Here is a 17,180-nt window from a genome sequence, read left to right as displayed (position 1 = left end):
TCCCAAATTACAGTAAGTTTAATTGCCTCAATTAAATATAGCTCGACTAGTCAGTAGACATATGTGACTGCTGTAATTTTTGTGAAAATTATTTAAATTAATTCTGTTAGCAACCTCTAAGTTAGTTTACTTGTGCTTAAGCCTAAATCTGTGCATTAAACATTCCGTAAAAACAAGAACTAAGTGTTATGTTTGATATGCACTTCAAAAGCCTAAAAGGCCAAAGAAAGCCCTTCCTTAATTATTTAAGAAGTGTCTGTAAAGGAAACATGAGCAAATAGCATTCATGCTTTCATCCCCAGTAACCTTTTATTGTCCTTTTCTTCAGATGGCCAAGTCAGTATATTTAATAAAGGGAGCAGCAACCATCAAAGAAGGCAGGGGTCTAATAAATGGTCCTGATTAAAGGCCCTGACAGGGTATGAACTTTGCATAAATTTTCCTATGGTGTCAGGCTAGGATCCTGATTGAAAACCCATTAACATAATCACACATTTAGAGGAAATGCTGTAATGTATCAAAAACATTTCCCTTAGTGTAATAATTTTAAGGACATTAAAATGCAAATGATAATAAGGAGCTGTGTTTTAGTGATGTTCTGAAAGCCTGATTATTCAAATATTTAGTATGAAATATGGAAGGTCCTTTAACTAATGCATCTACATGATTTCAAAGATTTAATCTATATTTGTACTTGAAAGACTTTTATACTACTACTGAATATTTCCTGTTAATTTTAGACTTGCAAAACCCAACAAGAAATTTAGTTTAAATGATGATAGTGCTAAGTTCTAAGACCTTTTAGCCTGCTTTAAAAAAACAAACAAACAAAAAAAATCTGTGGTGAAACCAGGACACCATCTATGCTCTTTCATTAAGTCCTGAATTGTAAAAGTCCATGTTTGGGTATTGTTTGGATTATAAAAATAGTTTGCAGAATTCAAATCATCCTTTTCTCTGTTTCTACCAAAATATATGCTTAAACCAGATTGACCATTGAATCACAGCAGTGATATTCTTTAATGTTAATTTTTAACAATAAAAGAAACACTATCCTCCCACACACAAATAGCCATAATTATGTAAAGAATGACTGCTTCAGACTGATGACTTTCAATATGCTTGAGTCTAGCATACTGGTATAAGAGGCCAGAAAGGTCAACAGTAATTCATAACTGCTATAAAATTGTGTAGCATCCTAGGGCTTCTGGAGGATGCTGACATTATCATGCTTCTTCTGCTGGTTTGTATATGTAAATTTGTGATAGGAAGTGCACTGCTTTGCCGTATCGCATGCAGAGCATCAATCAGGCAGTAGAATACATCAGAGTATTTTCATTATGCCTAGTTATTTACTGCATCAGAAGAAATTACCCTGGCAAGCCAAGCGGCCTTCTCTGGATAGCATGATATGACCAACCAGGTTTCAGCTCAGGAGTCTTGTAAACATTACAGGATTAATCTCACAATCACAATCATCAATCTTTCCTAGTCCTGCCTGGGTGCAACTGCGGAGATTGGTAACCAGGCAATGTAGATTTAAATTTAACCCTGAACATCAAGAGCTATATGTCAGATCTGTGCACCATATTACAAACACCTATATTTTTACTCCAGCTTTAGTACAAAATGATGAAAACATAAAATTTTTGCACTTCAAATTCATGTCTAATTTTTCATTCCCATTTTTGATGCATTACAGGGAAATGAGAAATATTCTGAAAAAGATACATTTCATAATACCAGACTTTAATGCTAAAATGATGCACTGTGATGCCTAGATCTAATGTATGTATTAGAGACAACTGACACTGCAGTAAAATGTGGAGTTGTAATTCAGGTTCAGGACCAGACTTGGGCTCCCTGGCACTGAGCCATTAGAGGTTAGGGCACTGTAGGGGTAATGTACTTAGCCTCTAACAAATGGAGCATTAAATACATCACGCTGACTCATAGGTGGCACTGGCACCAGTTTCTGAAATGACTGCTTGCTTGCCCTCTTGCCAAAGGAGCAAAGAAAAGGATTCTGGCACACCTAACTGCTCTGTGTAAAGACGAGAAGCTGGGAAACGAGAGCAGCCTATACGAATGTTTCATCGCTGTGGGTTTAACTATGTACAGTATATAACCTAGCCTATTGAGATAATGTAAAAGATAACATGTATTCTTTTTTCTTTTTTCTTTTTTTTTAAAGTCAGGTGAAAATAGCAGTGATAATGATCATTTTTCAATAGTCAAGAAACAATAAATATATAATGAGTGGATCACGTATAGAGACTGTGTGGCAGTTTAATTTGAACTCTGATCTTTATTTTTACTCCTGTCCAAAATACTTTTTTGCAGCATGGATCCTAAACATCGTTCTCCTTTTCTGTCTCTCTGTCTCTGTTTTTCTCTCTCCCTCTCTCACATAGATAGTTGTTCTGTTTTATAGAATGCCTATAGAAATTGTTAAAAAGCTTGGGCTTACTTTTATGCTTTACAGAAATATTATTTTCCATTATTTTGTGCCTTTCTTTTTATTTGATCAGAAATGCAGGCACTTTGCTGCCATATATGAATGCATTCCCTCTGTAATAGGTTCCTGCTTAGCAAAAGAGCTAGCCTTTGCCTACTAAATAATCCTTGTATAATACGCAGCGATCCTACCCATTCGGTCTTCAAGAAATCATGAAAACTCTGCAACATGGTGCTTAGCTGATGCACACATTTGAAACCACTGATTTCAGAGATGATTCCTGATTTATGCCAGCTGAAGGTCTCGTATAAAGTGTGCTTTCCTTCTACAGATGTGGTGACTGAACAGTTAAATGCAGAGAAGATGGGTCCATTGCAGTGCTTACTCTATTATTTCTGTCCACAGTCTTCCTCCCCCAAATTGATTTTTTATGTTTTTGACCATTTTTAAATAACTAATAGCCTGATATACTTTTGTGACTGTATCTAGTCACATGTGGTTCTCTTCATAGGCCCAGTTAAACCCACAATACATAAGTCTTCCAGTGCAGATAAGACGAATGTGTACCACCTCACACCATTTCACAGATCCACTTGGTGCGTGTGGGGGTGTGAGGGGTGGGAAACTTACCTGTTTGCAGACAGGGATCACAAAGCTCTTTAGGAGGTAAAAAACACATTTACACAATGCACTAGCAATATAATTCCCGGTCATTTGTTGCTTGTTATCGTAGTGAGATTAGGCATTTCTTTGACCACAGGCTCATAGAAATGTCTTGGGTGGGCAGGAACAGATGAGAATAGTATAAAAACTAGCCTGGGCTAGCCTCTTTGTACAGGGTACACCTCCTGCCTCTTGTGCCTAGAAAATCTGCAATCTCTGGGCAGCCACAGTGCTATCCTATGGGCCCAGCCGTGGCACAGCGAATGCGACCTCCTATCCTTCTGTTAAGTTGGCCGTACTGGAGGTGGTGAGCAAGTACACAGCTCTGTATGCACACATGGATGCCCAAGACTCCTGACTCAGCACTGGGCAGCTATGGAGTTTACAGACTTCGACCACAGCCTGTATGTAATGAAATAGTGATGTCTTCGCCCTCCTTGTGAAGACTCTGTAAAACAAAAAAGCTCCATTCTCTCTTCCCATCTTTCCAGAATTCCATTAAAAGAAGAGATTAATCTTCTTGTTCAGTGCTAGAAGACAGTGATGATTATTTTTTTCCTCATTTAGTATTAACTGATGACATGGAATGAGAAGCTAACTTACTGTAAACTACCACAGAAAGAAAGGCAGGTTGAAAATTCAGCCCTTTGCTAAGGGTGAATCCACAGTATGACATAAGGCAGGTCGCTAGACTCTAAACTTGAAGGAAGCTTGCCCTAGAGAGTGTTGCAATACACATCAGCTTATTAATTTAGAGACCTATTAGTGACAGGCCACAAACCCACTCATAAATTTATAAAGAGTAAAGGACTGAACAGAACTGTTCAATTCCAGAAATTGCTCATGTGTTTGGTGAATTATGAAATATAAATTTTGAACCTCTTGTACTTGATACACCTAGGAAATTCTGAGCTGGTAATGTTTTATGGGCCAGGCAGATTTTTGTAAGCCTCTAAATGACATTGTAGTGTGTGCCATCTTATGAGGCCCAGCAGCTCTAGAAGAGGCAAGGGAAGCATTCCCTCTGGGGTCCCTCTGATGCGCCTGAGCATTTCTAGCTGCTGCTGCCCCCACAGAAAAATATCAACAAATAATGCCTACTGGTAGGAGCCAAGGTGGCTAGCTGGTGAGCTGAGGAGAGCAGCACCCAACAATTAAGGAAACGTCCAACACCTGGAAGGACTCTTAGGCAGTAAGGAGATGCCATGAGCAAAACATATTTCCATTACTCCTGTCTCCCAGTCTCCCCATTGCCATTCGTAGCAGCAGAACCACTAGCACACTCAGTGAAAGTTTATCAGATGTGGCTGCAGGAGTTACTGTTCCACCTGTGAGCAGCAGCGATGTAAGAGGGAACTCTCCAAAGCCTAAGTTTGGCTACTGACGACATTACCTGCACGATGTCCCATTAGAAAGGATATATGAGATCACTTTAACCATGCAGTTTTGCAAGGCTTAAATTCTGCTTGTCTATACAAGAAGTTAGTATGCAGTAAGCAAGAGTGTGAATTAACAGAACACTAACTACAGCACCTCACAGGACTGGGCTCTCTGTTTATATGCTGTTTAGTTAATAAGTTCTTTAAGGAAAGTACTCTGTCTTCATTCCTGTCTAAACAAGTACCTTTTTTATATGGATATTCCTAGTATGTATTGTTTAGTGCTACCCACTCCACTTTCTACCAAAGGCTGTCCCTGTGCAGTGTAGCCAGTGTTATAAATTCACATTAATGCTTACTAGTATCTATCTTCTCCATCTAGACAACCCCAGCAAAATGGTGGCAGAGCCTAAAGCAGGACCTGAAAGACATTCCTTTATACACAAGCCTGAGACTATCTCCCCAGCTATCGCCCCAGCTAATCCCAAACTCAGTGGAGTTAGCGCAATACCGTGGGAGCAGTGATTCTTAAACAGCAATCAAAAGCAAGAAAAATCCTAAAAATGTACCAGGGCATCAGTCTTGCTGGCTTACAACTAATTAATGAAATCTAGGATTCACAACTCCTCCTTTCAGCAACAGCATCCTGTACTCTCTAAAAAAACTCCACAAAATTATATTCTTAGATTTGCTGCTCCGAACTCTTACACCTCTTAAGAGTTTGGCTTTGTCTTATCCCTTGCATTAAACATGATCCAACACTAACCTTCTCTCACCTCCTCAGAGCAAATTTAGGATGCTTTAGGAATCTAACCTGGGCTGTTATATAGTACCTATCACTGTAGTATGTATGAGCTCAGCATCTCCCAAGACCGGGTTCTTTGTTTGTATGCTGCTTAGGTTATAAGGTCTTAGAGGAAAATACTCTGGCTTCTTCCCTGCCTTAATAGCCTAGCCTACTGTTTGCACTACACAAATAAATTGTAATAGTATTTGGATGAATTTCCAAAAATATTTATCCATTTTACCTATTCTCAACTTTACAATATTGGAGTCACTTAATGTGACAGTATTAGCTGCATTTTGGGGTTGTCCATCTGTAGGAAAAAAATGAAGACCTTCACCACGTTGGGTAGAAGCTAGAAGTGTGTATGCGTTCTGCTTCACATAAATCTGTCAGCAGTCTTGGGGCTAGTGCCAGAAAGTAGATGAAGCACCCCACCCCACTAACAACCAGGTTGGTGGTAATGACAGACTAGCAAATGTTTTATGATTCCACTGGAGCCTCATCCCTGAGCCTCTGTGTTTGTGAAACTCAGATGTAGAGTAGCATGGAGAAAGCCACATCCCCTGATGGGACAGAAAACGCCTGCTAGTTTGTGTAGAGATTCCACCACAGCATATTTTTAATGACCACTTCAGACTAGTGACTGCTGCGTATGCACTGATGAATGTGTCCATGCTTAGTAGCTCTGACAGAGCTGGGATGAGCTAGAATAAAACTAGGCAGACCGTCTGGAAACCAGCCAGTCAACAAGCCTACCATACTGTTATAATGCAACAGAATTAGTATTTTCTGTGTCCTCAGTTTCAAAGTTCTTTACTTTGAACATAAGTAGTTTAGAGCAATAAAAGCTCAAATTGGGGGAACATTGATTCTGATGAAAAATTGGCGATTTTGGATCTTGATCCATCCTCCCTGTTTTCTGAACATTAGAACTTTGCTTCTGTGTGCTTGGAAAATATATTAACTTGAAAAATTCAAAATACAACAAAATAATTTTGATTTATAGTAATTATTTATGCTGGCATTTAGACCTAGGAATGTGTGTTTATTTTGATGTGCATTTTCCTCTAAATATTACCAAAAATACCAAAGTAAGCTTTAATTGTAGTAGCAGATATTCACAGTACATTCTTAGAACTAGACAAAATGTGGACCCTGTGATCAGGTAGTTCCTAGCTATGCTCAAAATATGTGCAACTTAATGCTGCAACAAAATACACGTAAAAACACTAGCATTAAGGTTCTAACTCCTGTTAGCTGATCTTCTGCTCTTTTCCTCATTCTTCTTCCACTTCTTTCCTTGATTACTTTAAAGAAAACATTTGGTAAATCAGCTTTCAGTAGCCAAAAAAGGAGTTGAGTACATGGGTGTATTGGTGCACAAATAAGGGATGCCCTGTTTTACTTGCAGTTGTGTAAGTTTTACCTCCATCCCAACTCATGTCTCTCTTTCCTCTTGCATGTAGTATGTCCATAACTCTCACACTCAAAAGTAAATTAGGGATGTCTATAGAAAGATTCTACCCATAGCTATGCTTAGGTTTAACAGGTTTTGGAGACATATACTGTTTTTTTTTTCCTTTTTTTTCTTCCCACTTTACTTCTCCTTCCTTTTTCCTTCGCTCCTTGTCATTCCTTCTGAAGCTGCACTATTATGGGAATATTTGCTTGTGAGAAGATGTGATTTGCATTACATCTTGAAGTAGGTTAAATTTTCCTTCCAGAGTCAGGAAACACTTTTGAACATTTGAACATGGGTTCCATACACTTTAGCATTTTCAATAAGCACAGTTGCATTGGTGGATCTTGGATAGAAGCCAGTATCTAAAATGTTAAGGTCTTAAATATAAGGACCAGGAAGTTGATTTGTATCTGGATAATGAATGCAGAAATCCATTAGAGTGTGCAGATTTCCATTATGATCTCTTGGCAGGTTTTCCTGCTTAAGAGGTGGGCTGCTGAGTGTTGCACAAGATGAAACTTCTATGGAGCCCTTAGCCCTAGTTAGCAACATGGAGATGATAAAAGCATGAATCACAGTTTCCAGATCTTCCTTTGACAGGAATGGGCACGGTCTCCTGGGAAAGTGGAAGTGCAACCATTTCTTACCACCATTATCTCTGTAGTCAGGACTATCAGTGAACCTAATACAGCCTCAAGATTGTTCTCCATTATCAGCTAGTGGGGGGATATCCTCTGTTGAAGGTACCATCAACATTACTGATTGCTCCTTTCAGTGTTTTACATTAATTTACTTTTCCCTTTAGGAGGTTGCTTTAAAAATTTTAAGCGTCTTGTTCAGCTATCAGTGGCCTTTTAGCTACTTAGGTCCTTGCATCTATTTAAATTTTTTTTTCATAATTTTATGTTCCCTCTTTTGGGTGATAATATTGATTGTAGAGGCTAAGATGGAGGTGGTGGAGCTTGTGAAAGTTCAGCAAAATTGTGGTATTGCAATTATCTCCACAGATCCAGTTGTCTCTGAAAAGGAGGGGTGAGATAAATCCTTGCAGGGCTTCATATAGATAACTTCTAGATGGACAGCTATCTCACAATTCACTGAGATCTACTTAAAAATGGCTCTACACCACCTTGGGTATTCCTTAACCAGATCACTGGAAGCTACCTATCACCACAACCCAAGCAGTCTGCATTGTCTATTCCTGCATGTAGCCTGATGATAAGGGTTCCAATATGTTGATGTAAGTCATCCCTTTGCACCACAACATTCTCATTGACCAGTCAAGAAAAGGATTTTAGAGAGTATTCAACAGCAGGTGAGATCACTCCGGTCAAGTGTTTAGTGGCTTGAAAGATCTATTGCACATTATGATGGTTGGGAGATTACTTTCTGTGAACCAGCATTTATGTTTCCAGTCATTAAAGTAGCCAGTTGCACTTTGCTAGCTTTTACTATCTATTAGGGTCAGGAAGTTGCTTAATAAATTGTAATAGCATATGTGAAGACACTTTTTGCATCTTTTAAAGTATACAGCACATTACTGGCCATGTCTCGGTAGACTCCACCTTTTTTTATTGAGTATTTGAATTATGTTTGTGCATTTTTCAAAATAAAGTCCTGGGTACTCCATACATTAAGGAAGAGGTCTGCACAGATTTTTTTATATAGGCTGAGGGCAGGTAAGATTCATTTTTCAGCTTTCTGAGTTTGGACAAAAATGCAAAAATACGTATTTGTTTTTGTGGTGGAGACCCATGCATGTGTACAGTCATATACCAACAAAGAGAACAAGCAATTTATGCCTAGCTTTTCCAGCCTGGTGAAGGAAGGAAGCCTTGAATTTCTTTTATTCCCCCTGGTCCAGTGCATTTAGAAACCAAAGACTGTACTGACCACAGGACTGAGGATGGTAAAGGAGCTTCTATGATCGTGTTACACTGTGGTTTCTTCACTATGAGGAAAATTTTCATGAAAGACATGGCCTGACCGATTTGACCATCTAAAGTGGCATAAACTATTTGGAACAGAGTCAAAAATCTCATCCTATAGAATATATACATATATCGCTATATATGATTGTTGGGTGTGTAATTACAGTGTGTGTGTGTGTGTGTGTACGTGTGTTTGCATATTATGCTTGAGCTCAGACCTTGTTCTTCCTTTCTAGCCACAGCCACCAGAATCAGTGTGGAAAGGTTAAGGCACATGCTTCCTTTTGTCACTCACTGTACGTTTATTTGTATATGTGTTTATTTAAATATGTACACACTGCAAAATGGAAGAATTTGTTAGCAATAATTAGTTATCAGTAAAATACTGTTTAACCTTCTCTTTGAAAAGGAAGAGTACAAAGATCAACAGGACTGGGTGAACTTCTTGTTCACTGTGGTTCTTTGTACTTCCGCCTGCCTTAAAAAACTTCATCCATTAATTTTTGGGTTACAAAACAACAGAGCGGAACTCCAAAATGTGGGGTTTTTACAAAACCCATATTCAAGAAGTGAACTTAAATTAATGGCTCTGGCTCTTCTCTGCCTCTGCTGTTAAACAAATAACATTTATTTGATTGAAGCAATATCTGGTGTTATTTGATTGCTTTCCTTTAACAAGGTCTGCAGTAAATACATGTATACAATACTATACGTATATGTATGTATATGTTTCAATCTTTGGCATGATCCTGCTTCTAATACTTTTATTAAGTCCTACACACAAAATATCAAAGGTTTATAATTGTTGAGATCATATGCCGTAAATGTAGCCATGGTTTCAGTCTCTAATAGGTGGGGTTTTTTTCTTTTACATCAGTATATAATAATTTGATTGCTTGAGCTCTGACTTCGTTCTTCTTCTCTATTCATTGCCACTCAGAATCTCTCACCTACCAGGACCACTGTGGAGAGGCTAGGGCTTAGGCATGCTGTCGATGCTCCATGCAGATATGAAAAGAAGAAAAAAATAGTCAGAGGAACTACTTCAGCCTGGAGATTTGAGTAGCAGTCTCAAAGCAGTCTGGTTTAGGGTGGTGGGATTTTTTTTCTTTTTTTTTCTTTTTTTTTTTAATTTTAATCAAGATTTTACTGTATTTCCATTTTTCCCCTGAGGGCTAGAACCTTGCATTCATACAGCACTTCACACAGTGGGACCTTGATCCTGACCAGGACCTCTGAGTGCTACCATTATACAAATAATAATAAAATGAAACAGAACAAAACAGGAGCCCTATGGGCTAGTTTTTAATGCTCCTATCTCTTCTTCATCAAAATTAAACCAATTGAAAGATAACACTGAGCAGGGGATTTTTTTTTTTGACTGATTGTACATTTTCATAACACACACATCATGAAATGAGTGCATGACTCATTTTCAAAAAGAAATGATAACAACAGATTCACTTGGTTTTACTAGGCAGGCTGCTGTGCATACATTGTTTGGTGATATCCTATTCTCCTGGACAAATAGTAATTTTTAAAGGGATTTAATGCTATGAGAAAACGCTTACTTTTTAATTGTTATTATCGTATTATTTTAACAATTGTAGTCTGTTAAACAAATCCACAAAAAAATGCTTAATACCACAAAACCAGATTGAGCTAAGTTTATGAAATTTACAGATTACCTAAAATGCTAGGAGTTAATTACAGTCTGCTTTCCCTGGCATGTCAGCTTGATTAAATTTGGAGTTCCAAGATGAATTGGCCCAAATTCATTAGTGTTCCCCGGGTGCATATGTTGGTCAAGGTCAAGCGAAGCACATTGACTGTAGTGTTAGTCAGGAGGGGGAAGGGTTTCTAAAGAAGGTGGACTCTTAAAAGGTCTGGGGTTGCAGCAAGAAACTTTGATACTTTTTAACTTAATAAATCTTGACAGCCTAATCATGGCTAAGCCTTTGCAGTGTTATTGGTGCAGATGGCAAAGCTGGACATATTTAAAGAGATCTCAGCAGCTAGTGGCAGGAGAGCATTGAATCCAAATGCACTGTTGGGCTCTCAGAGAAAGTGCAAGAAGGGAGGATAAAAAGCTACACAGCATTTCCATCTCTTGACATCTCCAACAGCCTCAGATACAAAATATGATAAGGCTCCTGCTGAGCTAATAAGCCCAACAAATGTCTGTGTCCGTGAAGTAGATGAAGTGGGATCAAGTAGTTGGGGGCTGCTGTATGAAAATAAGCCAGCACCCAGGGTATAATGGCACTGTAGAAAGCTGCAAGGTCAGGCTGATGACAGAAACACTGGATAAGTACAGACCCCATCAGTAAAACAGGTTTGCCTGCTGGATCTGAGCCACATAACTATTAAAAAAAATCCCTATGTTTTAGAAAACTCATCTAGTTTAGTAAATAAAAGGACAGTGTTTGGTTTGTCGTATGAAAAACTGCAACTGTTTCCTACTTATTGCCATATAGATTGTATGATGAATTTTTTCTCTGCAAAATATTACATCAAAACAGACCTGAAGAGAAGATTTGACTGCAAACTAGAGGAGATTTTTAAAGAAAGCAGTAATATCGGATGAACCATAGATTTGTTCAGGGCCTGCTGGCATATTACACTGTTTTTCTCTTAATTTCGTGTACATCAAGTATATCTCTATTCATCTCACTCTTAAACAGAGCTCTATGTGTTCCAGTAAAATAATTTAAGCTGAAATCATGGTGGATATATGAGAGTGATAAATGCGGCTCCTTTCATTTGCAAAGAAAAATAAAGACCTATCTTGCTGAAATAGCATTAAAATAATAATTAGGCAGTGCTTGGAATTTCAGGAACAGGTCAAGCTGTTATATTAATTCTTAAAGCATCATATTCACTTAGTGCTACTTGTAAAGGTGTGTTTGAAAAGTACAGAACTTTCTAAATACCATGTGCATTTGTTTATTACATTTGGGAGACGATGTAAAAAATCTGACAGCATGCCACAAAGGTCATACCTATAATTCCCTTTAATTTAACTGTGTGATGTTTTAAATTTATGCAAACATAATTATTGCTAAGTTCCAGTGTGCTGTACATGTGCTACTGAAGCCAAAACAAGCCAGATCTGGTCCTATGAGTAACAACAGCATTAGGAAAATAAATCGGTAGTGATAGATGATGAATATTTATGATTGTTTCTCTCCTACTATGTTAATCATTTACAGATATTTTCAGTTTTGATCCAGTAGAAGTACAACTGAACGCAGTGCCTCCCCTGGAGTCTTAAGGAGGATGCATAATAATGTGGCAACCAGCCTCCTTCCCTCTACTCAGGGCTGGGTCGTATATCATATTCGCAGGCTTGCATTGGGATGCAGAGCTGCACTGCTCAGCAGGAGCTCCAGGAGGCATGGTGCCTCGGGCAGGCACAGTGGCTCCCGAAGCTCTGCGGCGGCGTGTGGAGAAGTGCATTGGCTGCTCCAGCCTTTGAGGCTGTAGCGTGTTGCTCCTGCCTACCCCCAGCTAGATCTGTTGTGCAGGGCAGAGGGGACAGCGAGGTGACCCGGTCCCCTCCCAGGCCTGCTCCCACTGAGGAGGAAATCTGTGGCAGAGGCTCGTACAGCCTGAGCAAAGACAGCTATTCTGTTTGATCATTCTGTGATGGTGTAAACTGGAGGGGTACCTCCCGTTAGTCCCCCTCTTCTCCGAGGCTTTTTATTTGGATTAGGTTTGTAGGTGGCTGCCACTCACTTTAACAGCTCATGTCTCCCTCCCCTCCCTTCACTTCCATCTTGCCTGCACATGACAGTATTTTTTCTGCCCTGCCAAGCATCCCAGTCTGTCTTCTCATTTATCACACAAACATCTCTGCACCTTTTTACTATACAACTCCTTCCAATCAGCAAAAAGCCCAGAAGCAATAATATATTTAAAGTACCCTGCCAGAGCATTTTCATTGCCTGACGGCTAAGGAGAAGAGGAAGTGCGGGAGCTGGGGAACAGAGGAATAGGAAAAGACTGAATCTCCTTTGTACCACACCCAGATCACAATGGGGTCCTGAGCACAAATAGGGGGCTAAAAACCAAATAGCGTATAAAACATGATGTCTGGCATCAGAAGAGAGACTTAGAGCTCCACCCCATGTATTCACCCTAAAGGAGCAGTGTAAACATCTAGTCCTGTCTTACATGGGTCAGAAAACACACTGACTTCCTGTCCTTCTAAATGTTCTCTTAGTGCACTGAAAGCTGTAAGGAGCAGCCAGCGATGAATGGGATGGAAAACTGTATGTCTACAAGTGACACAGCTTCGCACCAAATTCAAAATGGAGCCTTACGAAATGCAAATGGTGAAGTGACCCCAGAGAGAGGGCTGGGCTTTCAGGGTGAGAGGGATATAGAAGTTAATAAAATATCAATTATCAAATAATGGAGCATTGCCAGTTTATGTTGTTCAGAGAGGCAGACTTTTCACCTTTTAAGCTGAACCAGACAATGGAACACAGTGGGTAACACCATTAAAACTAAATGCGTGAGATAAAAGATCCGTGTTTAGCTGCATTGTGGGCTATCTGGTCCATCGCAAAACTGTACAGATGACAGGTGAATTGTAAAGAAGGAAGGGCCAGGTTCTGGCTTAGCAGCAAATGCAAGGAAGGAGATGCTGAAAAGGACAGAGACAAAAGCAGAAAGACAAGGGCTAGTTTGCTAGACAGTTCCTTTGCTTGGTTGAAAACGCTATTGCTAGTGCAGCCCAGTTATTTAAATCTGCCTGGATTTTTGCTGCTACCAGTGGCTGTTCTTGTAGGTCTTAATGGATCCATATATCACACTGAAAAGCCATGTCTTATTCTTTCAGTCCTGCTCATCATACTTCCTTTTCCCGAAGCAAGCATTGATGAAGATTTTCACCTGCTTTTTGCAGTCATTGAATCTCAGATAGATAATTTCAGGTAGATGATCTCATTCTAGCCTCAGTGCATCTCTTAAAGATTCACAGGGCTGAACTGTAACAATTCAGACAGCAGGACACAGGTTTATCACTACTAATCCACTTCATGTCAGTGTTAACATTAGCTTTTTTTTCATACAGAAGAGACGATCATGAGGAACTGAAAAGAGGGGGAATGTGTTAGAAAAAGTTCTTAATTGATGACTTTTTAGAAATTATGATTTTAACTAGGGGGAAGCCACCTTCATTCCTGTACTTATTAGTATTTGCAATAAAAGTGAGGTAATTGACTTCAACATATACCCAGTAGCTGTGGTTTCTCACCTGTGTCACAGCAGAGATTTAACCTGGAAAAAAGTCTGAGGAAGAATAATTTTAGGAATGATTTGTGGTCAGCTGTGACAGGGAATGTCAATGGTTATTCTATCCATGAAGCATGTACTTGTGGGACAAGGAGAACCATATTTTTAAGAATGACCTGGAGATACTTAGTATTAAAAAAAGGAAAAGACATATTTAGCACCTGGCACTGACACCTAAGGAACAGTGGTAGATTACTTCCTGAAATACGGAAAGATTTTAGGAAAAAAATCAGGATGGATCTGCTCTCATTTTATAGAATACTTCTTAAAACTTGTTAAAGCATAGATAGAAGAGTTGCATTAATAAGATCATATCTTTACATTATTAATATTATTGGGTACAGTTTTGCAGAAATAATTTGGTATTTACCTTCCTTCCTCCTTTTAGCAGTGGTTAAATAAATTGTAAAATGAAGTCACTCATTGCATTTTTGAGAATATTTCTGAATTTCTTTAATACGATTGTAAGAAACAACTTCCTAGGGTTGTACTCAGTGTAGTACTTTAGTTTGCCTAATCCTTTCATGCTACAGAGATTTAGGAAGACTAAAACAATCTCCATCTCTTGTTGTGCTGAGGAGTTAAGGGTCAGTGGACCTGAAATCCCAGGGTGGACAGCACCCTTAGTGTAACCAGTGGCCAAGGGTAGGCTCTGTTTGTTGCTGTGCATCACCTAGCTGAATAAGCAAACCATATGTGGGAAGAAGGGGAATGTACTGTCATCTAGAAAGTGAAGAAATGGGTTGAGGGTTCCCAGAGCGCTATTCAATACCACTGCAAATGCTTCAGGAAAATAAAACCCCTTTTTGTCTCGAATTCATACACCAGTATACCTTATCTGCTGAAACACTAATTTGGGGCTGAGAAAGACCATGTTCATGTGAACTACCTGCTTTGCTGCAGAGTGGCACGGGAGAATGGCATCACCATGCAACAAGTGCAACAAAACAGTGCAGCTGAGTATCCCAAATGCTGTCAAACGCATTAAAAGAATAAAAATACAGAGAGCATTTTTCCATGCTGCCAGTTCATTACAAAATTTTCAGTTAAGATAGAATTTTAACGCGTAATTTTCTAATTGACAGTCTCTTTTGAAGAACGTAGATCCCTTTTGCATACATCCACTGTGATACGGCACGTTAAAGAAATTTGGCTCATCCCACAGAAAATCTGGTAAAAAAATCAGTGATACACTAAAAGCTTCACTAAAAGGGTCTGCAAAACAACTAATATACATTCCATTTAAGATGATTAATTTGAATAACTGTAGAAATGGATGAGTGTAAATAAAAGCACAGAAGAGGATTTTGCTATCGTCTCAAATATTTCTTCCAGCTATTAATTTAAAAGTACATAGATTTTGAAATGATAGCTAAGAACAATAACATAGAATAAATTATATTATACAATTATTTTAACATAATGGATATATATAAAATATATAAAATATTAATATCTTCAGTATAATTCATATATATGTATATATAGTGTAACTATCAATATATATTTAAACCTCTAAAATATAAAGTGCAGGGAGTATTTTGACTGCATCTTTAATTTTTTTTTTTCCATTGCATCACAGTAAATATTTCCAGTGCTTTTCCGTTCTTTCTTTTTTTTTCCTCCTTGGAAGAAGTCTGTCTCTCACAGAACAAAGGAAATGATAGATGTGAGCTTCTATGATTGCTGAGAAGGCAGAAACAGTAATGACACTCAGAAAATTCTCTTCAGTTCAGAAATCATATCTAGTACATTAGAAACATTCAAGTTTCCAGAGAGCTATGTGCAAAATTCTGGCTTTCCCTAGGATTTTGGTTTGTTGTTAAAGTAAATTAAATAAAACACATCAAATGAGCACTTTTCTACCTAAATATATGCCATGTAGGATAATTGAATTTCTATCTCTTTTTTTAATTATTTTAAATTGTTATTTCTGAGGCAGAACAGACATATAGAGTATCAGGTAAGAATTGTATGTCTTTGTTACTAATGCAGTATGTAAGAGGCAATACATACTAGCACCTGAATGCCTAAGAAATACAGGATTTGAAGGTTAATTGACTCACTGACACCTGAGATTGGATTTGTCCCAAACTTTTCATAAGTACAGAGACTTTTGTATAGATACATGTGTGAGTCTGTATGTCTGTGACCTAATTCTGACTTTTCTCCACCTTCAGATCAGAGGAAAGCCACTCTGAATGAGTTGTGACAAAAATACGGCAGGGGAGAGAGCTGGCAGTGAAAAGCAGAGATCCTTGAAAAGTGAGGTGCATCCTTTAATTTTTTGCTTAAGCTGTGTAGATATTTCTGGTTCCAGACAAAATTTGAAACGGAGGTGAAAAATGTTGTGATTTCAATAATTTCCCCTTGCATTTCCAAGAAATAAAGGGTCCATGGTTTTGTATTCCAGAATCCATCAATAATATTATTATCCATTTGTCCACTGAAATTCAAAATTTGCCAAAGACATGGCATTTGAAAGATGGGATTTAAGTTTACAGGATCAGGACTGTGATCAACACAGTCACTGTATACTAATCAGCCTACAGTGGGCAGCAGGAACCAAGTGTCCCACGATCTTACTTCCCCAATTTCACTGCTCCTACCAGTACCAATTTTTCTGTTCAGTCCCACCTTTTTCTTAAATAATGTTGCTGGTTGTTTCCATCTGCAGTGAATAGAAACAATAAGTCCAAAAGAGACTTACTAAACTGAACAACCACATATATTCTATAATTGCTTAAACAATGTCCAGAGCTTGACTTACAGAATTAATTTATTTTTCTGTTAGCTTTGGCTTAGGGCTATGATTTTTTATAATATTTACTAATGTGCTAACTGTAGGATTTTTTGTGTTTCTATTTAAATCAATACAAAGGCCACACTGATGTCAGTAAAAACAATTTTGAATTTTGAAAATTTTTTCATCCTGCAATTGCTATTCATTACTTGTTCCAATTCTTCACATAATTTAATCCCTACCTGAAAATAAAAATGTTATAACCATTTTTTGCTGCTCCCACACTTTTAGTTAGATGGTATAACACACTTTCTACATATCATATCATGGCTGTACTTTGCCCTGTAGTTTGAAAGTGCTTTTATTTCTGATTTCCTAGCCATATTAGACTTTTTTAAAGCAAACTATAAAAGTACAAACAAATCTTATATTTAACCTTCTTAAGGTAAACCAAAA

The sequence above is a fragment of the Aptenodytes forsteri genome, unplaced genomic scaffold (assembly GCF_000699145.1).
Source record: "Aptenodytes forsteri isolate BGI_AS27 unplaced genomic scaffold, ASM69914v1 Scaffold62, whole genome shotgun sequence".
In the NCBI taxonomy this organism is placed as follows: Eukaryota; Metazoa; Chordata; class Aves; order Sphenisciformes; family Spheniscidae; genus Aptenodytes; species Aptenodytes forsteri.
This window is presented reverse-complemented; position numbering follows the sequence as displayed.